We start from the raw sequence: 27,218 nt of genomic DNA on the forward strand, positions 1-27,218 counted from the left end.
AACAGAACCAGTTAATTTCTGAACTGAATTTGACTGAAGTTCAAGAACAAACCCCGATACTTCCCCCAAACTCCCACAAAATAGGAAAGGAAAGACATAGTTCCAAACTCCTTTTGTGAAGCTATTGTTACTATAGTACCAAACCCAGAGACATACATGCCCAAAAGTATGTATAATTGTTAAACATGAATTAAATTTCCTCATTAAACTTGCAAATTGAACTCAAGAATACAACAAAAAACTATTCACTCTGAAAATTTACTTCCTTCCAGAGATGCAAAAATGATTTGTCATATGTAGGACATGAGTGTCCTAAAGGACAGAAACCAGATGACCATATCATAAAAGGTAGAAAGAATTTTGACAAAAAACACAGTTCACTTCTTGAAAAAAAAAATCCTGAATGTAGGGTTACAGGCAAATATCGCAACATAGCAATGGTAATACACAATCCAGGCTACATATCTGTATCTTTAAAAATTACCTGTTTTTTACTTAAATACTGAAGGGACTTAAGTGAGCCTTCATCAAGCAACTGATGGAGGCAGACACCCACATCGGGGCACTGGTTTGATCTCCCAAATTTCAACTAACAGTAGAAGGAATGAGAATATGAGCAAGGAGGTCAAGACCATGATGGGGTCACCCACTGAAACAGTTTGCCTGAGCTAATGGAAGCTCACCAATTTCAGGCGGACTGGGAAGAACAAGCATAGTCCAAACTAGTTCCTCTGAATGTGACTGAAATTTGCATGATTGCGGGAGACTGAGGGGCCACTGGCAGTGGCATCAAGATTTATCCTTACTGCATATACTGCTTTTGGGGAACCTATTCTCTTTGGATGTATACCTTGCGCAGCTTAGATATAGTAGAGAGAGCCTTGCACCTTCCACAAAACAATGTGCCTTACTCTCTCTGAGGATTGGAGGGGGTTGGGTGGGAGGATGTGTGGAGGGAATGGGAGGAAGGGAAGGAGTGGGAACTTGGATTTGTATTTTTTAAAAATCTAATAAATTTAAAAATTAAGCTATTTTGCTATCTTTTATTTTAGTCAGTAGAATATAGTAAAGAAAGATTATTTAGTTTTTAATCTCCAGTTTATTTTATTTTTCCTAATATGAATATAGTACACAAATTAAAAAACACAGTCAAAGTCAAATATGGCCACAGTTAATAAAACATTTCAAAATAATACTAAAATTTTCAAAGTTTTAATAATTCTAAAAAGGTGAAAATTAATGCAAAGTGACAATATTGGGCTATTTTTATCTCTTGTTACTATTTAGATATTAATGTACGTGTTATAAACTTTTGCAAATATTATGGTAACTCAAATGTGAACTACAGAGAGAAATTAAGTGATTAAGGGACAGGAATGGCTTAAATATATTACTTTATTGTGTAGAATGTTTGTGGACAGATAGTTAAATAGGTTTTCCCGGAAGGGATATTTTCTAGTTTTCAAATTTTACAGTTTAAATGCAGTGAGTTCTACAATATGAACCATAATTTTCTTTTTGACCAACTATGTACTCCTTGTTAAACAAATGTGCAAAACTCACTGCACCAAGAAAATTTCAAGCAATTTAATTATGGTCAATTCCATTTTTAATATTTTAATTAAAATAAAATAAAATTATATTATTTCCCATCTCTCCTCTCTCCAACCCATCCCTTGTTTGCCTCACCTCAACACTCCTCAAAATTCATTACTTCCTTTTCTTGGCCATTATATAACAAATACATAAAGGAACAAGCCTACTGAGTTTTTTCAGTGTTGTCTAAAAGTACGTTTTTAGAGCTGACAACTTGGTTTTAGACAAGGGATAAGAAAGTCATGTCAGGGGAAGACTATTCTCCCTGCTCAACAGGACTTAATTGCTTGTAGGTCTTCATCTATGGAAAGCATCCTGTGAGTATTTCTCTGTTGATGTTGGGATGTTAAATCTAAATGGAATTTTCAGGTCCTGTAGAGGTGGCTACATTGTGGAGCATCATCTTCATTGGCAGAGCTTCCCCTTCATAACTAGAAGGCACAATCACATTGCAAATTTCGTTACCCTCTGGCTGTTAAAATTGTTTCATCCCTCAGACAAGATGTACTCTGAGACATGGATGTAGAAGTTACGATGAAGACATATCGTTTAGGTATGGGCATCCCATGGTAAGGTGTTCACTGAAATTTGACTCGTAAGGACTTTAGGTAATGTGCTCCGACTGTTTCTAACTGCAGTTTCTTTGGTGGATGACTTGGGGTTTTTAAAGAAGTTGATTTGTGTGTCATTGGTTTCAAGTTTTAAAAAAATATAAAATAGGAAAATATATATCTTTTTAAAGTGTTTTATTATTTTTCTGTGTATATTAAGTTACATCATTCGTGGCAATAATCATTATTTTAATAATTTCTGTGTAAAGTATTCTGGTTTTAGTATAATTGTGGTGACTCAAATTTCAATGATTGAATCCAACTTTATACATGTTACATAATAACACCTAGGCAATGAACAATAGAACAAAAAATGTCAAGCAAAATTTTGTAAGCTAGATTATCACCTATCTTTAAGTAGAGAAGTTTAGTAAAAATAAATATGAAACCTATGTTTTTTTGTTTTCTGTTATGCTGTATATTGCTTTCAAGCCTCCATTTATCCCTGTGTGTTTAATTGCAGGAATAAATATTTAGGACTAAAATTCAGTTCAGTGGTGGAGTGAATTCCAAGCAAGCCAAGGCACTGAACTCAACCAGCAGCCACAGAAGCAATAGCAAAATTAATAATAGTCTTCCTGCCATTGGATTTCAAAGGAAGTGGACAGTTGTATAAAGACAAAAGGTAATGGCTGTAAGGATACTGTCAATTGGGAGAATAAACTATTTATTTTGTAACATAGAGAGTAAAGACTGAAAATGACCATTTGTTCATTTCATAATGGCTAATAGAGATATTTTGAACATTTATATAACACAAAAAGGATCACCAATGTTTGATGTTCAAGACTGTTATAGGTCAATTATTATGTGGTAATTCTACATTAGATAAATGTATTTACATGCTAATGTTTGCACACTAGATGGGTCAGTGCGTAAAACACTCACTGCTTAGCCTATCACAAGTTTACACTGAAGCTTACATTGTCAAAAGAGAGAACCAATGCTGCAAGTTTCCCTCTGAACACCATACATGAGCTATGACACCTGCATCAGCCACATACACACATAAGCAAAACAGAAAAATAAAAATGTGGAACATTCTAAAATGTTAAAATGTTTACTTAATGACATGTGCATATGTAACAAACATATGACAGGAGAGATCAAACATCTCATGAAATTTCATTTAATTTTAATCTCTTTATATAGACAGATTTAAAAGAATACATAACATGTGTCTATTTCTCGTGCAGCTTCTGCTTTTGTGAAATGGTATAGTGTAGTTTGGCATGAGGAAGTTGTAATGTAATGTGTTTGCAAATGGTATAGAGTCACCACTTGTGTTGTTAAACTGAACTAATCCTCTTTTTATATATCAATTTGGGTACCACAGAGGAAATACTTCTGTGAATATCATACATGAAAAATGTCCGTTCTGAAGTCTCTTTACATTCAGCCTGATTACTTATTCTCTGCATCTCTGCCTGTGAGAATTTACAGGATTATCATATCACCAAAGACCATCTATTTACATACATGAATGATAATCTGCTTTCATTAATATGCTATGATTTTTAAACACATTGTTTTTAGAATATATTACAAAACATTGAAATAACAGTTAATGTAGATTCTTCTAATAGTATAAATAATTAAATAGCTAAAATATTTGGACAATATTTTTATATTTTATATCTTGTGTTGACTACCTATGCTCATGATAATACTTCTTTAAGTTTTGTATAAAATATTTTGTATTTTTTAGTTTCTGTATATGGGGTTTTGGTAAGCATGTCTCTCAAAGGTTTGGTTTCTTTAGGAGATACCACATACTTAATACCTCCTTCAAGTTCTTAATAAAAATGTATTGGATATAACACCATGATTTTGAGTCTTTATTTTCTAGCAAGAAAACTGAAACAGACAGGAACTCACAAATCAGAGAAGAGTTAAATAAAAAAAAAAAATACATCATGACTAATATGTAAGAACAGAAAAAGGGATAATTTGCAGGATGCTACATGGTTTAATTATCCACATTCTTTAAAATTACTTAATAGGAAGATATAATATCAAGTATCTCTGTGTGGATTCGAGGTTCTCATAGCATTTTCAGAGATATTCAGCAATCATGCACAGGAGAATAATGGTACAACAAACCCAAACCAAGCAACCAACCCAAACAAATAAAATCTAGCACTCAGCATGACTCTGCACTTTTTTTCTAATGTCTTAGTATTTCTTTTTCTTTTTCATATTTTATTGATTTTATTGAGCTCTACATTTTTCTTGGCTCCCTTACCTGCCTCTCCCCTCCTTTTCAATCCTCCTCTAAGGTCCTCATGCTCCCAATTTACTCAGGAGATCTTGTCTTTTTCTCCTTGCCATTTAGATTAGATCTATGTAAGTCTCTCTTAGTGTCCATATTGTCTAGGTTCTCTGGGATTGTGATTTTTAGGCTGGTTTTCTTTGCTTTATGATTAAAAACAACTTACGAGTGAGTACATGTGATAATTGTCTTTCTGAATCTGGGTTACCTCACTCAAAATGATGCTTTCTAGCTCCATCCATTTTCCTGCAAAATTCAAGGTGCCATTATTTTTTTCTGCTGTGTAGTACTCCATTGTGTATATGTACCATGTTTTCCTCATCCATTCTTTGGTCAAGTGGCATTTAGGTTCTTTCCAGTTTCTGGCTATGACAAACAAAGCTGCTATGAACATAGCTGAGCACATGTCCTTGTGGCACTATTGAGCATCCTTTGGATATATACCCAAAAGTGGTATTACTAGGTCTTGAGAAAGGTTGTTTCCAAATTTTCTGAGAAATCACCACATTGACATCCAAGGGGGCTATACCAGCTTGCATTCCCACCAGCAATGCAGGAGTGTTCCCTTTTCCCTACAACATCTCCAGCATAAGTTGTCATCAGTGTTTTTGCTCTTGGCCATTTTTTTTTTTTTTGGTTTTTCGAGACAGGGTTTCTCTGCAGCTTTAGGGTCTGTCCTGGAGCTAGTTCTTGTAGACCAGGCTGGTCTCGAACTCACAGAGATCCGCCTGCCTCTGCCTCCCGAGTGCTGGGATAAAAGGCATGCACCACCACTGCCCGGCGCTCTTAGCCATTCTTACAGATGTAAGATGGAACCTCAGAGTTGTTTTGATTTGCATTTCTCTGATGACTAAAGATGTTGAACATTTCCTTAAGTGTCATTCAGCCATTTTAGATTCCTCTGTTAAGAGGAATCTAATCTCTGTTTAGGTCTGTACTCCATTTTTTATTTGTTTACTTATTCTTTTGATGGCCAATTTCTTGAGTTCTTTGTATATTTTGGAGATCAGACCTCTGTCTGATGTGGGGTTAGTGAAGATCTTTTCCCATTCTGTCATTTTGTCTTGTTGACCATGCCCTTTGCTTTACAGAAGCTTTTCAGTTTCAGGAGTTCTCATTTATTAATTGTTTCTCTCAGTGTCTGTGCTGCTGGGGTTTATATTTCTAGTTAGTCTAAATCTTCAGAAGCCAAAACTAGAGGGTCTCTTGCAATTTACTCCTGTCATTTTTTCAGAACACAGACATTACAGAAAAAGTAAAATGAATCAGTCAGGAATATTTAAAGCTCAAGAAAGCAGAAAATGAAACAAGACACACATGAGGAACTCAAGCCAGTTTATTCTACTTTCTTCCTTTACTGCATATATTGCTACTGCTAAAAACTTTAGTTTTGTAACAAAGATAACTTTGAGTTTTAGTTGCTTGCATATAAGCATTACCTGTTTGAAATAATGCTCATTATCTACCTACACCTGTATCTATTATACTTTGCTAAGAAAATTAGCATTATAGGAAGAAATCAATTTTAATATAATATAGATTTCAGCTGATCTTTTACATATAAGAGGTAATTTATAGTTAAGCATTGTTTTTTGCTGATGTCAGCTATAGTTTCCTCTTTCTTCATCCTTCAATTATTTTTTAATCTGTAAGGGAAGAAAGCATAAAGGAGCCAAGGATGCACAATTTATATGTGGGCACTCTGCAGTCCCCTATCATCTATTCTATGCTATTAAAAAGAAATGAAGTTTCTTTGTGGAGTGATGAGAGTTGCAAAAATCTATGTGAATAAAGAAAGAAACTTAGGAGGCAATGTATTCCTATGTGTATTTTAATAAAACCAGAGTATGAGGTTGTCACATATGACCTATAATCAAACATGTCACAAGGTTTTAGACTTTTCCAGATGCCAAACATGACTTCTGAGTTCTATGCTGTGGATCAGGCTTTGAGTACATTTACAAATTTTTTGATTACAGATATAATATTTGTACCACTATTGTACCAACGTGTATATATGAAAATATTTGTAGTCATTGTAGTCCTAATGTTTTACAAGTGAGTAAGACTGCTGATGAATATATTTCTTCACTAGTAATATAAGACTCTTCCAACACTACGCAAGCTAAAAACTAGAAATAAAGCTTTCAGTTTGATACTAGCTTAATTTTTCCATGACCTATGTTAAAAATTTTTAGTTATGTTCAGCAACAGGAACTTACCATACTTACCATCAAGTTCTGTAAGGTAAATGAGTGTAATAAAAATGACCTATAAAGTTTAGAAGGTCTCTGCATTTCCACTAACCCACAACTTGAAAAGTGGTAACATATACAGGACATCAGCCTTTTTACAAGATAGCCTATAGTATTCAGGAGACTAATGAAAATTAGAACATCAGCTCTTATGTTGAGATCTTCTGTTGATTTGGAGTTGAGTTTTATTCACGGTGGATCTAGTTTCACTTGTCTACATGTAGTTATCCAACTTGAGTAATACCATTTGTTGAAGATGCTGTCTTTTCTACATTAGAATTTCATTAGCATCTTCATTTCAAACAAAGATACTGAAAATATTACTAAATATTTTCAAACAACAGAAAAATTCTAATTGCCAAACCAGTTCAGTGCAAAATTTAACAGATATCAGAGACCAACTTCAAGAAAAATACCACTTACCAGGGTAGGGACATGGGGAGTGGAAGAATAGTAAAGAGGACAAAGCCACAAGTGAAAATAATAAAACAGGAAACATAGGACAGTACAGGGAGGGAGTACCTGTGAATACTGAAATCCCTGGTTTTAATTTTCCATACACTTTTATACTCTAGTACAACAGGGGTTGAAAACAAAAGACTGCTTTATCATAAATCAAAGGAACACTAGAACAGGTACTTGCTTCAATACTTTGAGATATTGATGGAGGAGTGTCTATGTGTTACTTTCATTGGTTAATAAAGAAACTGCCTTGGCCCCTTTAAAAGGACAGAAAATTAGGAAGGCAGAGTAGACAGAACAGAATTCTGGGAAAGAGAAGGCAGACGTTTCAAGGCAGTCGCCATAAGCAGTCGCCATACCTCTCCTCTCAGAGATGGATGCAGGTTAAGATCTCTCCTGGTAAGAGACCACCTCGTGGTGCTACACGGATTACTAAATATGGGTTAATTAGCCAATAAGAGGCTGAAACTAATGGGCCAGGCAGTGTTTAAAAGAATACAGTTTCCGTGTAATTATTTCGGGTGTAAAGCTAACCTGGTGGCGGGACACAGCCCCGCTGCTCCTTCTACAAGATATGAGGCAATGAATCTATGAGAAAATCATTCTCTTGTTTAGGCAGTGAACCAACCCTATACCAAGAATCCTAAAGGCAGTCACTCCCCAAGGCCAAACCTCCTAATTCAAAAGAACAAGCAGAAATATGTTTGACTTTTTTTTTTTACCTTGGGCAGGGATGGGGATTGGGGAAATGGGTCTACCTGTATGGGTATCATTATCAAAAGACCAATTAAACACACCTTAGGTCAGGGTGTGTAGCCAAACTTTTTGTCAATGACTTAAACAAACTAAATTTCTCTGATCTTCAGACAATGTGGAAATATGCTCACACCTTTGGGCCTCCACAATCAGATCTTCAAATAGGAGCTAACACTAATAATCCTCAAATTATTCAATGAAATAGATTTAAAAAGGACAATTATGAAATCATTATGAACCAAGAATTACCACAAGACCAAAGTTGGGTAAAGACCACATGAAGAACCAAACTACAGATCAATTTCCCTGATGAGCATGCAAAAATTCTCAATAAAACAGTTGTAAAAAAAATTCAAATTTGAAAAATTACCCATTGCCTTCCAATCTTAGCATGGCTACTACATCTCTTCCCTAAGTAATACTGATTTTTGTTTTGTGCTACCATTTTGCTTGTTTTTATATTTTATAATATTAGTAAATATTGTATGTTCCATGAAATTACAATATGTGTCAATTTTGCAGAGACTTGAATATCTTGTATTTCACATTTTTTATATACTTGAATATAAGGATATAAATATATTATACTTATGGCTACCCACTTTGTAAAGACATTAGAATCAGGATTGCAGTAAATTTACCAAAACAGACATTCTTCAGTGGAGTTTCAAACAACAATGCTTTACCATGAACTAGAAAAATGAAATAAGACATTTCATAACTCTCCAACTGTTTCCCATCCTTCAGCTCACCTAGTTGTGGTGCAGGGGGAAGAGGTGGTCCTGCCTCAACTTGATGTGCCTTGCTTTGCTCAAGCCCGTGGGGGGGTCTGCTTATTTCTGAATGGAGAGTAAGGTGCAGGGCAGGATGGGGAGGGAAGTAGATGGGAGGCATGGTGGGGGAGGACTAGAGTAGAGGAGGGTGGGGAAATTGTGGTAGGCATTAAAATAAATATTAAATAAATTAAAAAAGAGAAATTAGATATTCATCGTGTGACAGAAAACTGCTTAAGCTTTTCTTGGTTGGCAGAGATATGTTAAAAAATGTATTTTCATTTCAATAGCTGTATGCCAGGTGTCAAGGTCTCTCTTAATTTTCTCTGAGGGAGCTACCATATCTGGAAATCCATCTGTGATTGGAATCACAACCTAATTATGCAGAGGATAATCAGGTGTCACTCTTTTTGACATATCTGGCTCTACATTGTGGTGATAGACGTGGTAAACAGGGATATGGCAAGGATTAGCACACTTTCACAGTTGCAGTCATTTATAGTGGCACTAATTGTTGTAATTTCTCTAGAGATAAAAGTGTTTTTGTTGTGTTCTGTTTCCTACAAGGGAAAGATAAGCAGATCCAATTCTAGCAGTGCCTTCTATTAGCTTCCATATTGAAAACATCCTTAATTGGATAAATAAAGCCATTGAAGGCATTCTGTTAGTTATTAGTTAGTTTTAAATATATATATTTAAAAATTTAGAAAGCTCTAAAATTATAATTAAGGTTAATGGAAACAAGAGTTCTCATACCATTGTTAACCATACATTTCCTACTCCATTCTTAATTGGAAGAGATGTATCATAGCCAGAAAATGCAACTCCATACAGATCCCATCTTCCATTCAACATGAGAAATTTTGAATGAAGATAAAAGATAACATATTGGTGATTGTAATATTTTTCTTGAGTAGATTTTAATTTTTTCCATATAAAGATGCTGATCTTTAGTTTTGCTGTTTAAGCAGTTTAGGCATGAAGACTCAAGTAAGATTTTTGCCATCTAAAACAAATACTTCTCTCAATATCATCCTTATGTATTAGCTCTGTAGTAGTTGATAATTTCATCCACTTCTAAAACACTACTGACTAAATAACTTACTCAACAAAACAAACAAACATATAAAAACAACCACAACAAAAATTAAAGTTTATCTCCAGGTTGTTGTTTAAATATCTATGAACATGTTAGGAATAATTATGAAAGATAATCAACAGTGATAGATAGGGCGTGATAGTTTAGGGAGACAGTAATAAGTTAGGGAGAATCCTAATGAAACAAATTTGGAAGAAAAGGAAGCAGACACACATGTATATATTGCTTTCTATCAATATGATCCAATGCTTGTCAAATATTGTACCAGTGAGCATCACAACTCTTTGAAATTTTCATTGTGGTCTCAGTTTTAGTGACTTTTCAGTAAGCTGCCATACTTCAGAAATGGACAGGGATTAGATATTCTCCTTGATTCATTGACTAAATAGACATCATGGTCTCTACGTTTTCAATATGTAGGTAGCCACTGATGAACTATCCAACCATATATTTAAAGTCACCCATTTAATTTCCATATTTGTAAATCTCTAAAATTTGATTTTGCTGGTTCTTTCTCTGGTAATAAACACACATTCGGTAAACTTTTCCTAGCATCATATGTAGACTATCCGTGTTACCCACACTACCAGCCTCTGCTACCATTGCCAATGCACATTACATCCCATTGAATGACTGTGTCTTGCAGATTCTTATGACATGGATCTATATACAATAAAATGAACACCTGGGCTTTTATGAACCCAAGTTTCAGTACATTGCATCTCACTTGTTAAAGCAGCTTTAGCCTCACATGATGGATTTAATTTTTCTCCTCATCCCTTTCCTATGATAACCTCAGATTGTGTAAAATGAATGAGAAGAAAGAGACTGAATTCTGTACTCATACGTACTCCAAAATTTAAACGTGAGGCGATATAGAAAATGCGATTTGACAATGAGAGTGGAAGTACAGTAATACATCATGGCTGTAGAAGACTTTTGAATAAATTGCTAGGCCATATCCAACACCATGAAAATGTTATTACAAATTTACAGTCAAAAGATAGACTAAAAGAGAATACATAGAAAAATAGATATTACTAAATGCAAAACCAGATTTAACTTCTAGCCTACCTTAGACTGCATTTTTCTTTTGTAAAATGACTAATTCCACCATAATCCATGTCAGATTAGCGTGATAATTAACACTAAAATTCAAATTATCACTACTGTCCCTTTTAAATAAACCAACTGAAACACTTTTAGATTTGATTCCACATCTAAGCCTTCTGTAACCTTGAAATCTCATTTAAAATAAACATTTGATGTTCTAAATCTTTTAAGAAATCAAGAAATAGTCAATTATTATTTCAAAAATTTTCTATTACGAGTAAAATTAACAAAATGTATGGCTCAGTCCAGTGCTCCAATGTGGGGCTCAGGAACGAGAGGGGTGCGTTCACTCATGGAGACAGTGGGACAGAACTAATGGGAGATCACCAACTCCAGTTGGAATGGGACTGATGGATCATGCGACCAAACCCGTCTCTCTGAATGTGGCCAACAGCGAGGGGGCTGACTGAGAAGCAAAGGACAATGGCGCTGGGCTCTGATTCTTCTGCATGGACGGGCTCTGTGGGAGCCTTCTCAGCTTGATAGATCACCTTCCTGGACCTGGGGGGAGTTGGGAGGACCTTGGTCTTAGCATAGAGTAGGGAACCCTGATGGCTCCTTGGCCTTGAGAGGGAGGGAGGGGAGGTATGGGTGGAGGGGAGGGGAGGGAAGGGGGAGAAGGAGAGGAGGAAAGGGGAAGGAGGAGGGGAGGTAGGGGGGAGGAGGAGGGGAGGAGATGGAAATTTTTTAAATATAAAAAAATAAACCATGAGAAAAAAAAAAGAATTTACCTTAAAAAAAAAAAATGTATGGCTCATAATGTGTGTGTGTATGTGTGTGTGTGTGTGTGTGTGTGTGTGTGTGAGAGAGAGAGAGAGAGAGAGAGAGAGAGAAAGAGGAAGAGAGAGATATCAACAAATCCCGTGGAAAATATAAAAATAGTGTAAAAATATCATAAAAAAAGAAACAAAATTTTATATGACTATAAAAAAAGGCTTAGAGAATTACAAACCTGAAAACAGCACAAAGGAAATGTATAAAATATAACATACATTTAAAGTAATTTTTGATTTGTGGACAAATTCAAAAAATATTTGTAAATTAATAAATTATCTGTAAACTAATATTGGCTATATGCCCTAAAAGGAGACCTATCTCCAAAATCTAAACTGCAGAACAGAGAAAGACACTTGATATTGACATCTGTCACACACAAACACATACACACACACACACATACAAACACAAAGAGAGAGAAATAGATCCATCATATTATATATTTCTATATAGAAAGTATATCCTATATATAGCATACATTAACCATTATATATATTTATGTTATTATTTTATGTTTATTTAACAAACACATTTATATGCAAATGTTAAACAATATATATGTTCTATTTAACAAAATAAAAAATATTTGTAGACTCTAATTTTAACAGTAAATGAACTTAAAAGCTTCTGAGTAGTCATCACAGATTTTGGTCCTTAGAGTCTACAGCAAATTGTGTCTGTGCTGAAAGTTCTCAAGCATGTCTGTACTAATTCATCCTAATTCATCTGGCTTATACCTTCTGAAGAATTTTCTACAGTTTCTAAAAACAAACTGTGTCTTTTGCAAAAAGATCCCTGACTCCAAAAGCAAAGAAGAAATTACCAAGTCACTGAATGGAGATAGAGAAGACTGAATTAAATTGCTTTTCCAAGGGACAACACAATGTAATACTAAGGGGTTAAATTGTAAAACACATTTAATAGATATAGTACTTCAATGCTGTCCACCAAAACCTACAATATTGGTGGATTAAGGTAAAAGCCAATCATTATCTGTAATTGGTCACTTTCTAGAAAATAAAAGAATGTTTTCTAAGCCATTATTGAGTACAACTGTTAATATTTGTTTTACTGTTCAAAAAATACTGTTATGTAGGGATAGTTTACCTTTCTCCCTTAAAATTGTTTTTAAAAAATTTAAAATTAAGTTTTCCTCTAATTTATTTTCAATTGCACTTCCACATACAGAAGATATTATATTTTTATTGCCTTATTTAAATTAGTTAAGTCTAATGTTTGATCAATCAGCTGTATATTATATTGAACATTTTACTTGTAAGAAACAAAAATATCTTTGTATTTCAAGTTCTTTAGTACTAGCTAGTACATTACTTAATTTATAGTCCGTTTCCCCACCAGTGAGCACATCTTCTTTCTAATTTTGTATTTCAAGAATTGTTTTCATATGATCATGACAAAAACTTGATTTATACTACATTAAGTCTGGTGTCGTTTTCTATACAACACTTGCTTACTCTTGTCTCTGATAGTTTTTAGTAATTGGATTGGTGTGACTAAAAGAGACTTCTGTTGATACTACATATACTCCCAATACAGAATTTCCCATGATGATTTTATCATTCAAAATTGTGATAAAAATTCTGTTACTTTTTTGAATAGTAGCATGCCATTGATTACCTGCTGGGGCCCAACCCCAACATAAACTATTCTCTGGACAGGCGCTGAGGTGCAGGAATAATTGAGACACACACACAACAATATGGGAAGGGAGTCTCAGGGTTCATCCAAATCCTGAAGATCACGGGCATTTATTCTCCAAACAGCTTTTGTCTTCCAAGGTAAACTGAGGGGGTAGTTCATTAGCATTGTGTTTCTGGGGTAGCAGGACTAAAGTCACATCCACAGCTCTGTCACTAGCTTGGATTAGCATCTCTTCCCAGGCTGTCCCTATAATTACAAAGAAGGGAGGCAAACCTGATCAGCATATCCGGACTCCTAGAGACAGCCAGTCTGTAAGTGCTTTTAGCACCTCAGTTGCCACTGTGGCTTGAGCGCCTTGCAACTAATACAATGCAGAAATATGTGGCTTTTGTAATATTGCCCCACAATTCACTCTCTCTTAATAATTTCAAAATAAAAAAAACTGTGCTTCTGCAATAGGACAGAATATAATGTCTGCCGTGGGCAAAAACTTCTCCCTTTACCCAAAATTACCTCTCGTTGGAAGTTAGGCATTGCAACTTTCTGTCTTGGGTTTTGGGAAGGGAGAAACTTCAAACCCATCATTGACTGAAGATCTCTTTGAAGGAAAGAGATTAGGGGGAGAGAGATACCTTTGGGCTCTCTGTCTTGGAGTCATACTTTCTTGTCAGGATAAATTATAAGGCCTTATGAATAATCATGTTCCCAAAGGTCTCCTATTTAAAAAAGAAAAAAATTGCCTGAGTTGAAAATATTTTTTCAGCTACTTTAAAGCACCTCTTAAATCTTTTACATTGTATCAAAATCTAAAATTTTAATATATGCATTAAATCCCAAAATTTACAGGGTATGTCAAACTTTTCTCAGCAATTTCAAACATTATCAGGTCAATACCAAATTTTCTCAACATCTTATATGCAGCTACAAATATCAGGTCAATATCATAACAGTGAATCGACAATTAAACATATCACAATTTTCTTGAATTCACATTAATCAAAGGACAAGAAAAGCTTTTCTGAAGGGTAAGAGTCCAATGACTTTGCTGTTATCGAATACCAGTTCCGGTCTCTGAGCAGCCATTAACCCTTAGGCTGCCCCCCTTTTTTTAACTGAAGAAGAGTTTTACTCATTTCTTATTTTGAGTCTTTTTTTTTTTTTTTTCCTGAGGGGAAAGCTTAGGTCTTAGTTTTTAGGTCCAATATTTCAATTAAAATGAGTTTTGTGTCCCAGACACTAAAACACTCAAATGTTTAGTCTGCATCTCAGCTTCAAAACAAACAGGATTTAAACTTAATGTTGCAGTTATCAAAACTCACTGTTGGGTGTGATAAAAATTGTCCCATTTCTCATAGTTATTATTATCAATCTGAGATCCTTTGAATGAACATAATCACCTATTTTATTTGGAAAAAAGTCTCTTCATTTAGCCCTCACATTTACTGTCCTGCTTACCTTTGTGAAAGTGTTATATGTACCATATTCTCAATTCCTAAATCATATTTATGCTTTCTTGGCACCACACAGAGATCAATAAATTCAAGATTAATGATGAAATGTACAGAACGATTTAAAGTTTTTGTTTTTAACATATTTATGTACACTTTTACAACCTTAAAATTTAAGTATAACATTAATTAGTCACAAGATTATTTGGCTCTAGTAATTAAATTATTTGTGGAATTTCCATGTTTTTAGCAAAGGTTTAAAATAGAGATCTATATATGTACAAACCAACTTCATGGAGATGATAGTGGTTTTTAAAGAGAAATTTAAATTCTCTTAACGATATGGAAGAAAATAAAAACTTTGAAGAAATCTATAAAGCCTTTAAAGAAAGACAAGAAAAAAACAAACCAGCAGGTAAAAGAAATTTTCAATATCTGAGAACAGAAAGAGAAGCAATAAAGAAAACATAAACAGAAGGAATTATGAAGATGGAAAATTTTGGTAAGCAAATAGGAGCTACAAGCATAATCATCTCCAACAAAAAACAAGAAATGGAAGAATCTCAGTTTTTAACATTACTACAGAAGAAAATTCCTAACACAAAATACTCAGGAAATCTGGGAATCTATGAAAAGTTCAAATTTGGTAAGAACATTATGGATAGAAAATACAGAAGATTCACATTTCAAAAACCAGGAAATATATTTAACAAAATCATAGAAGAAAATTTTTCTAACCTAAAGAAAGACACTCCTATAAAGGTACAAAAAAACTTACAGAACACCAAATAGATTGGATATGCAGGAAAATTTAGCTCTCATCAAATAAATCTTCTCAGTTGGGCAATATTATGTTAAAGTGTGTTGCATTTTCTCATACTGCTTTTGTTAACAATTCAAACTTGTGTTTAATTAAATAGTATTAACCTACACACATAGGATGAGTCAGCAAGAAGCTGAAAGCAAATGATAAGAAGGAACTAAGTGTAACATGAGTTTTTACTTGTGGGTGGAAATAAGGACAGTGGGTGATTTGTAGAATGTTAGCTACTTGCTATTCAGTGTCACTGAGAGATCAGAATTTCACCTTAAATCTTGAATAGTGAAGTTTTTAGATTTAGAATGTGTTTCCCTTAGTAGCTTTGACAGAGTCTGTTTCTGAGGGAATAGAATACCCCAAGACTGTGGCTCTTTAGGCAAAGCCATTGGTTAAGGTGCAGCCACTGTAGATAATAATAATAAAAAAAATAACAAAAAACCACAATTTGGCATACTAACGTGGGACTTGAATTTCCCTGTAAAGACTGAGAAAGTTAAAAAAAGTCAACAAAAAAATGGTACAGCTCCTTTAAGAAACCCTACTATATAGCAGATCACTTAAACAGCATTTTTCGTGATAAATAGAAACAAAAACTAAGTAAAATAACACCTGCTGCAGGCAAATATTGGCATTCTAAAGCTCTCAAGGATGGGGTTGAATGCAGTTCTGGTCACACACCTTGGACACCTCAAACTTTGGGTTTGGCTTTTAAGACCCAACCAGAGAGTAGACACAGACAGCTTATGGAGCAGGAAGAGGATCCAGGTGTAGCTTAACAGTCTGAAGTTTACTGATGAGTTCAAAAAAGGCTAAAAATACACAGTAAAAGAGGTTCAAATGGGGGAAAAAAAAGAGTTTCTAAACAGATTCCAGTGTGTTTTAAAATGTGCATACATTTAAGAAAGAAAGAAAATGCATATAGGCAGTTATAGAAAGAAATAAAGTATTTTAAAGAATAAAATAAAGTATATAAAAGGACAGTCAATGTAGTATGAAAAACACATGACATTTAAATAGGGAAAGTACAAAAGAAATCTGGATCCTGTATGCTACTGTGTTTATTTTGAATTTTTTGATTTCTAAAAAGCAAATGACAGCAGCTAAGAGCCCTAAAATTGATAGAGGGACTGTTAACATTAACTAGTCTTTATGTTTTAGGACTGCCTAGACTTTAAGTCAACAAGTGTATTTGTTAAATAGAAACAAAAAAAAAAAAATGCTTTGGAGAAGCAGTTTTTCTTTTGCTTCCACAGGAAAGACGAGGGTATGGATCTTTGCAGATTGATATGGATCAGGTCTGATCAAGGGCTATCTCCTGAAACTTTACAGATGATACCAATCAACAGTAGTTACTGCTTCTCTTGCCAGGACTTGGTTATTACCTCAAATTTTCACAGACACCCTAAAGATGTATTTGCCCACATTCAGCAGAAGGAAGCTTAGAGAAAGCAATGTTCACATTCTCAGTAGTTGGGTTGTGAAAGGCTTTTGGTTATCTGATTGATCATGGATGCTTGTTATATTTAGGGCTATATAGAAATATAGAAATGATAAGACAAAAGGGTATATTATCAAACCAACTTTAAAATAAAAATCAACTATTAATATTAAATATTTTTGTTGGTGTGGACTTTTGTATATTGATACAAATTTAAGACTATGTTACCACAAACTGTACATATGTTTATAATCTTGTTTAAAGGATTTTTGTAATTTGATAAAAATTTAAGATTATGTTACTTACATTATATGTATGTTTCTATTTTTGTTTTAGTTATTGTGCCTATGCAGTTCATTTAAAAATGTGAGGTAAAATTCTAGCTATTGAAAGCTGTTTTTATAAATCATTTAGGATAATTAAGAAACATAGGTTAAAAGTTAGTCATTTATAACAGTAAAATTTTTAGATGTTAGCCATGATTTCTAGATTATCCAGAAATAATAGTTTTAAAAGTAATTCTTCAGACACTTCAAAGATCTAAAGAAAGTGGCATTAAAATGTTTTATTTTCAAAATTCTTATGACAATGAGTCCTGTGTATCTAGTCTGCACAATACATAGTCAAGCAGTCAAGGCAAAAATCAGTTTCTTACCCAAATGGCTAATCTTGCCACAATGAATGTAAATTCTTATGGACTTTCTTTAATGTCCATCATCATTTTATGAAGAAATTGGTGCTGCTAAGTACACAGGACCCGCAGGAAAATGAGTCCTGAATTTTGCCAAAGCAAGGCAGGACAGTTCTTCCAAATTTTTGCTTCATAGAAAAGTCTATTTGGTACTCTAGGCCTGTAGGGTGAAGACAGAAGTTTTAATGTTGCTGAGAAACCTTGCGTCACTGTTCAGGCAGCCAGATATCTTTAGTCCTGGAAGTAACTTTCAAAGCATTTCCTGTTTACTTTAATATTAATCACCTCTAGTATCTTAGATGGAGTTGCATACTACAATGTTATGGTTACAGTTCTCTGTAATCATGAAAAAACTTAGGTATAAAACTTTGGATTCACAAAAATAGACAATATTTTATTTGAAAGTTATAATACGAATGGACTGAATATTGTAAATGTAATTTACAATTTACTTGACGCTGTTTTTGTTCTTGTAGTATTACTATGTTACATTAAAAAATTTTTATTTAGGCAAAGTGGAGTTCCAGTACTGGTGGTAATGCTACCTCTGACTTTTTGAAAAGCAGAGAAAGGTGGAGTGAGCACCCAGAGCCAATGCGACCAAGCTACTTACCATTTTTTAATGCTCTCTAGGATAGAAAGGATTGCAGATACACAATAAGGCAGATTCAGGCATAAAAGAACTCTAAACGAGTCACAGTGTTGGGAAAATGTATGTAAGCTTGGGAGAAAGAAGAAAAATTTTAAAGAAAAGCAAATACAATATCAAAGAATACAGACAGTCATAGATTAAAGGAGTAAAGATAATAAAAGAAATATTAATCTTGTAGAAAAAGTAATAGAGTAAAAAAATTTCCCATGTAATGATGCAATATACACAGAGACTCTGGATTGTGTACATCAATGTGTTTTTTTAATTTTTGATCGTGAATGAGTTAAGTACATAGAGACATTTCATTGTATAGGCTGCTAAGCTAATCCAACATATATATCTTAAAGGTGTCAACTTCAAAATATGAGTCTAAGGATATATTGCTTTGGAAAAGAGGTTCTTATTTTTTTCCACAGGAGACAAGAAACTGTGGATTCCTTCCAGACTAATATGGTTTGATGCACCAAGAACATCTGAAAGGTTGCCATGAACACACCGAAAATTACTCTGCCTAACAAAGAGCAGGACACAGTTTAGAGAGAACTGACCCATAATCCCAAATATTGTCTATAAATGTTTGTTTACATTAAAGGGGATTATGCTATAGAGATTTGCATTGGTATAGATTTTGGTTTATTGAAACAAACTTAAGGTCAATTTTATTATTAGTATATTTATGTTCTTGATTAAAGTATTGTGTTTATGCAGCTCATTTTAAAAATGTAATGTATATTAAGAAATATATATTAATAGATAGTCATAGATAATAGTCAAGTTTCTAGTCATGTTAATAAGATTTTCTAGATATATAGAGATATATTTCACTTAGATGGGCATTCTGCAAATCTTTCAGAGATCTTCAGAATATGACATTTAAAATGTTTTAATGTTTTTATGACAATGAGACTGACAGCACCAATTCATTCAAGCGGAAGATGGGTATCGAAGAGGCTCCTTATGGAGTTTGCTAGCCATTTGGGCAAGAAACTGCTCTTGCCTGGACTGTTTGATGTTATGCTGTGTGAGCTGGCCATGTTATGAGGTACCCACTGAGATGACTGCTGAACTTCCCTAAATGTGAGACAGTCCTTTTGGGTTACAGTTTCAGGAAAGAGTCTGCCACACATTCTGCAGGACACAGCAGAAGAAAGTGACTAATAAACTGCCAATATAGGCAGAACTGTCTTTGAAATTTCCTGCTCCACGAAAAGTCTGCAGGACATTAAAGGCTTATATGCTAAAAATGGATGCCAACAGTTACTTTATTTATTTGTGTGTTTATTTATTTATTTATCATTATGATGCATTTAGCTTAGGATTATTTCCAAAATAGTGGGCATCCTCCTTGTTGCTATAAAATTAAAAATATTGCTTATGCTTCCCATAGAAATCATGAATGTCATAGAGAGTTGAATTCTGTAAATTATTTCCCATATATCCAATGATACACTTATGAAGAATAGCTATAATTTTGGGAAAAATTGACAGCTTCACTTATTTTAAAGTGAAAAATGCATTCTTTTCACTCAATATATTCTGATTATTGTCTCTACCATAAACTCTTCCCACTTATTTACCTATCTAAATACACACCTTTCTTTTTTCTTTCTAACCAGCTAACTATCAAGCATAAATTGGCACCTAAAATAATAAAACAAGATAAAATAAAAACAAGCAAGCATAAATAGAAAAGAAACAAATGGGTAAAAAGATGCAAGGAGAAGCACAAGAAACACACACACACACATGCTGTGAAGCACACAATCACAAACACAAAGTCAGAAAGCCTACATAGAATGAAATTGGAAACCATAATCTATAACCAAAAGACCTATAAGACCAAAAAAAATGTACACAGACAAAGCATTATGAGATGAAACCAGAAGTTTTCAAAGTGCCATTGTGGAGTTGGTTTGTGTGTGTGTTGGCAATCTACAGTTGGATATAGGGCCTGCCTTTATGTGTATAGTCAGTGAGAGTCTTCATGGGAAATCAAATTGTTCCTTTACAGACAGTAATCAAGTTAGAGATAACTACTGTATTAGGGATGGAGAATTGGGTCTATTTCCCTTCTCAGCACTGGGACCTCATCTGACCTTGCCTGCATGCTCTTACAGTCTCTATGAGTTTGTATTATGTGTCACTTTGGTTGTGTATAGAAGGCTTTTTTATTTAGATGTCTTCCATGTTCTCTAGCGCCTATACTCTTTCTGACTCCTCTTCTGCTGAGGTCCCTGATCCCTGAAGGAGTGATGTAATGGGTATATTTTGTTTAGCACTTTCTACTTATTTGCCTATGGTAGAACTTTGTATTTGTTTCTTTAGGAGATAGAAACCAGAGGAAGTTTATCTGACAATTACTGATCAAGACATTGCTCTGTGAGAAAGGCAGAATGTCATTAGTAGTCATTTTATTGCTCCATTTCTTTAGCAGAACAATACTATTTGATTTTCCCATGAGATGCTCTAATCTCAGATTCTTGGCCACCCAGACAGTGCCTGCATGTTTTCCATTTCTTGGATGAGTTCTGAATTCAAACCAGATGGCGGTTATTACTACCACAAGAATTGTGTGAATACTCTACCACCACACTTTTCAGCCAGGAGATTGTTAAAGATTGTAGATTGTTTACCTTACTATTCTGGTAGTGTACAGAAAACCTTCCCATACTGTAAACACTAATTAGTAGGGATGGAAGCTCTAGGCGGAGATCTGCTCAGTGAGTTCTCTAGGTGTTGTCTTCAGCAACAGTGCATTATGTTTAGTTTGTAGAGAGAAACATATAACCTTGAAAATTGCCTGAGGTATTTGGAAGCTTCCCTGTAGCCCCTTTGGCCAAGAACTGGTTTTGACGTAACCCATTCTCAGCACTGTATGTTCCATTTGGGGTCAAGAGCTATCTAATTGGGGCTTTGTCTTCCCAATTACTTGGTGATTTCAATAATATTTCAGTAACTAACATGCATTCTAAAATTGCCTTGAAATTTCTAGAGTAATTATTTTAAATAATAGTTTTCTTTCTTCAAAATGCTCTATAATACACTATTGTTCCATGAAAAAGAATCACAAAACATCATTTTGATATCATAATTAGTATTAATACATTTATTAAAAAACTTTAGAATTACTAAAACGAGAAAGACATATTATAGTACTATTGTGAGGTAGTGTCAGCTCATTACTAATATATGTACTCTAATTAAACACTGAGCATACATTTGGCTAGAAAAACAGCTTTGAAATGTGATTTCTCACCTTCAAGGGTACATTTAAATGAGTTCAAAGTGTGGTGGTAGTGATAATTCTTAAGAATGGGAAAAATGCAGTGCAGGATTTTATGAGAGTAGACATTACCAGAAAATCATTTTCTTTATAAAGAATACTTCAAACTTCATCACATCACACAATAACATACGACATATAATTTTTTTAAAAAAATTAGTATGTGCATTTCTACTTTTGTGAGATTGCTCAGTCAAATATTTAAATCAACTTACATTATGTGAACTACTACATGCAATCCTACATGAGTTATCACTTTTCTGAATTATTGTCTTTATGATGTAGCTATGCTTTCCTTAAAGAAGTGATTTTCCTAACAAACCAATGCTATCTATAACAAATTCTAAAGCATTTAAGGAGAGAAAATAATGCTATAAATGCAAGTTTCAGATGCTAATATTATGATCATTTTTATCTATATTAACATCTGTTCCTCAATGGGGAGATTTTTCTCCTGACAAACCTGGCTATATATGTCTAATGGCTTTCAACAATGTCCAGACTGTATAGACATCCACTAAAGGAGTTCATCATTGCACACCTGTTCAGTCTACGGAGTCCAAATGTGACCAGCAACATAAATGAAGAATGAGGAAAACATGCTCAAATACAAGAAAGAATGATAGCTATCAGACAATGTTTTCTTTTTTCTTTCTTTCTTTCTTTTTTTTTTTTTTTTTGAGACAGGTTTTTCTGTAGTTTTGTAGATTGTCCTGGAACTAGCTTTTGTAGACCAGGCTGGCCTCGATCTCACAGAGAACCACCTGCCTCTGCCTCCTGAGTTCTGGGATTAAAGGCCTGTGACATTGCCGCCCAGCCAGACTATGTTTTCTAAAATGTTCTAAATTATTAATAAATTGCATCTTATAAGAAGTATAAAGAATCAATGTAGTTAAAATCAATAGCATATTTAAAATTTTAAAAATTAACTTTTATTAAACATTATTGTTAGTTCAATAAATACTATTTATTAGAAAAGACTTAGCTGTCTTATATATTCAACAATCCATATAGTTACCCCTGTCACCTTTTGATGGTACATTTATTAATGTAAATTAAATTTTAGATTGCTTTCCTTAAACTTATGGTTTGCTATATATCATTGTACTATGAACACTTTGTAAGGTTTCATTACCTCCTTAATGTTGAGGATGACCGGAGTCAAAGAAAAGGTGTGAATCTATGTCTATAATCCAACAAGTCTCAATTTTTCTCGTATATCTAGCATAAGAAATTGCATATAGAAGACTGATGGGGCTCAAATTCTGTAAAAGAAGTTCCACTTTATGTAGTAGGTAAAAATTGCCACAATTCCTTGCACTCTCAAAGGCTGTCTTTGAGCTCTAAAAGCCTCAGTTCCTTGAATACCCTTTTCTTTATAGCAATATTCTCACATACAGTTGAAAGTAACATGTCTTCACTCTTTTGAAAACACTTCTCTTGTTCTGAACATAACAAAACAAAACAAAAGCAACACAGGAGATATAAAGTCTATTATATCTGAGTAAAAATTTGTCCTCTAGAATCAAGATTAAGATCCTTGCTTTTAAGATAATTATAATATTTAACAAATACTTGTATATAATTATATTTATAAATTAAATAAGTCACCATTTTTCATTTTCACAGTATTCTTACAATATCTTTATTTCCTTTCAAGGAGAAACTGATGTATGAGTTTCAAAATTTGAATGTTTCCAGGCCAAAAAAAAAACAAAAAAAAACAAAAAAACAAAAACACTTAATAAAAATTTTTGTGTTTCCCTTTATCTAACCTAGGAATTGTGAATCCTATTTTGGGAATAACTTTTGAACCCATGTGTCTCTCAGCGATTAAGTGATTTCTGGCAATCCCTCATACTTTGCAAGAAGAAATATTATTTATATCATTTTGGTGATTTATATACTACAAGTAAAATACAACTTTTAGATATCATGAAAAATTTTTCTAGTGGAAAAACAATGTAAACTGTTGGAGAAGAGACATTTTATATCTATCATGTATAAACAATTTTCCAAGTATAACAGTATTCCAAATAGATATGGTGTGTGGCACTGTCCTTAAACCATAATTTTAATTAACTAGCAAGTGATGTACAGCAACTATACTCAACAGAATATCTGACATAATGATCTTCTCATAATAGAAAATACCTGTAGACTCAGTACTAAGGAGATTCATGAAAAACAATTATAATTTTATTGTTAGCCTCGACTGCATGCTAATTCACTTTTGCACCCAAGATATACATGAGATACAATGAAGTGACACCTAAATATGTTCTGCTATACTCATAGATTGTCACCTAGACCAAATGCCATCAGAGAGGTTTCACTCAGCGACAGATAGAAAGAGATGCCAAAACCCACAGACAGACATTAGGCAGACCTCTAGAAATCTCATGGAAGAGTGGGAGAGTGGCTGAGGATATCATATGAAAAACACAGAATCAACTAACTTGGGCTCAGAAAAACTGAAGGGCCAAACCAGAAAGCTTGCATGGGACTGACCTAGGTCTTATGGATAATTTTTACAGTTCTATGACTTGGCCTTACTGTGGGCCCTAAATGTGAGGCCATGGCCTGTCTCTGACTCTGTTATGTGAATTTGGGGCCTTTGCCTCCTACTGGGTTGGCTCATCCAGCCTTAAGAGAAAAGGATGTACCTAGTCTTGCTGTAACTTGAGATACCATGGCTGGCCGATATATCTGGAGACCTGCCATTTGCAGAAGAGAAGGGAGGATGAGTGGATAGGGGTACAAAAAGGGGGGGGTTGAAGAGAGAGACTGAGAGGAGTGAAGAAATATAGGATGCTTTAAAAGATTTTGCCTTTAAGACTTCCTTCTAGTACTCAGCTAAATATGCCATGAATAGCTAAAGACAGGACAGAAATCTGAGGGTAAAAATCTGAGGGGTAAGAAATCTACTCATAATCGGATTTGTCTGTCCATGTCTCTTTATCCTTCTCTCTTCAATCCATCATTTCTCATTGTTTCACCCATTTCTTGTTCTCCTAGTTCGATGTTGTTCTTAGTTTTACATTTTTCTACCTTTTTCTCCTTCTTACAAGTGTTACCAGTCATATATACCCTTAAAACTGCATTTCCCCAATTTATTTTATGAGGCCACCATTATCCTGATATTCAAACTACAAAAAGGGCATTAAGACCAATTTCTTTTATGAATATAAATGTAAAAATACTCCATAGTCAATAAAAAATTTCATCAAGAATCTAGGAACACATCAAAAATATATCCACCATGATAAAGTAAGATTCAGTAAAAGATCCAGGGATTATTCAATATATAAAAATTAATAAATGAAGTCCACTATAAAAACAAACTGAAAGAAAAAATGTGATCATTTCATAAGGTGAATATAAAGTGTTTGACAAAATCTGACAAAATCCAAAATACTTTTTTGATTCTTAGCATATATGTTCATATAAAAATGTGATGATTATGTTGGATATGAGATGCTATTCTATGAATAAGCAGATGATAATATTAGTTTTAAACATTAGTAGATGCTGACATCATCCTGAGGGGTTAGATAAAGCATGTTAATTGACATATTCATTTTTAATATCTTTGCTGAAAGCCATTTTTAAATATTAACTATAAAAATTTGTGTATTATTGTGATACTCCAGGATCTACTGAAAATCAGCAAATCCTAGAATATTGATATATTTACTGTTTTACCTCTAATATATATTCACAAAATGTAATTTTTGCTCTTGTGGTCTCTGTTAATATCCTAGTCATCCAGCATCATTTTCAAGGCTAACAACACCAGCAAAGCCAGACACTTTCCCTGTAACTTTACTTCATTGGAGCAGCTGCTCTCCATGCAGTTAAATTAATTGGAAGTCAATCCATTGGCATCTCCTTGCCATTATAGCCGAGAACTCTTCAATATTTTACTTGCTAATCATCTTAAAAATGTGGAGAAAATGTAGACAACGCCGCATCTTCATTATAACATATTTTTACTAAAGTTCCACAACATCTAAAGCTTTCTGGTGTAGGAAGTCCTACTTTCTATGTGTTGCTTGTATTGGTTAATGAATAAAGAAACTGCCTTGGCCTGTTAGGGTCAGAACTTAGGTAGGCAGAAAAGAAAGAACTAAATTCTGGGAGAAAGAAATCAGAGTCAGGGAGAAGCCATGGATCCTTCACCTGAAACAGACACGGGTTAGAATCTTTTCCAGTAAACCACTGCCATTTGGTGATATACAAAATAACAGAAATGAGTTAAACTAAGATGCAACAATTAGCCAATGAAAAACTGGAGCTGAGGGCCAAACAGTGATTTGATTAATGCAATTTCTGTGTGTTTTTTTTTTCGGAGCTAGGCTAGCTGGGTGGCCGGGACAAACAAGTGGGCCCTCCTCCAACAGCTGTGGTCAAAAGAACCAGTTTTCGTAGGCCTATAACTTACTGAAAATCATGTATTTTATCACAGTCCTTCTTTATTATGATGTATTACAATGATATTTATTTTCCTTTAATAGTTTTCCCTAAATTGTTCCTCAAGACCCTGACAATTTTTTCAATAGGTATTCGACAGACAATTTCATGTAAATTCCCATTTCCATAGCATAATAAAGTAGCATAAAACATAATGCCCATACATATCCACAGATTTTCAAGTACATAAGTATACATACAAGTATACTCAATAAAATTATTAAGTATTTGTTTGCCTTAAAACATTTTAACATAATCATGCAGAACACTAAGATAATGAATATACATAGTTTTCATTTGTTCAGTTCTTTACTTGCAGACTCTATAAAGAGAGGAATAACTACATTTTGTATTTAAGTAAAGAAAGCTACTTGGTAGGAAAAATAAGAGCATTATACAGAGATAACATTTTGAAATAAAATTATTATGCTATCAATATTTCTACATTTTAAGAACTTAAAATTTAAAATAATGATATGAACGGATCAGCTATTGACTAGTGGTTAAATCAAGACTCTTTCAAAGATTTCAATTTATAGCTGAGAGAAGAGCAGAAAGTGAAAGTACTTGCAAGTGGCCATATGTTTCAAAGACTGCAGACCATAAAGTGAATGTTGCAGAAAATGAAGAAGGCATATGGAGGGAGAATGCTGTCACCTACTGCCCTGTAAATGAGGATCATGGCAAATACAGATGCACGGTTGTTATTCCACCTGAAAACACATAGGGCCATCATCATGTTTATGATTTTGTGGAACAGAAAACCTGTTTTCCATTGTTGATCATATAGGCTTCTTCACAATTACAGGAAATTACAACTACTGGGTTGAAATTTTGGATTGGTATCTTAGGTAATCAAAGTAGTTTACCCCCCCCCCCCAAAAGACTCATTACACAGGGCAACTGACGCCTCTCTTCAGATATGAGGAGGGTAACCTAAGAATTTTTTTGCTGCTCAAAGACTGAGACACTTTCTTAAAAGCATCAATGGACTCTCATCCATCAGAAAAATCTTTTCTTGTATTTTTATTAGAAAA

This window comes from Arvicola amphibius, chromosome 3 (assembly GCF_903992535.2).
Source record: "Arvicola amphibius chromosome 3, mArvAmp1.2, whole genome shotgun sequence".
Taxonomy (NCBI): Eukaryota; Metazoa; Chordata; class Mammalia; order Rodentia; family Cricetidae; genus Arvicola; species Arvicola amphibius.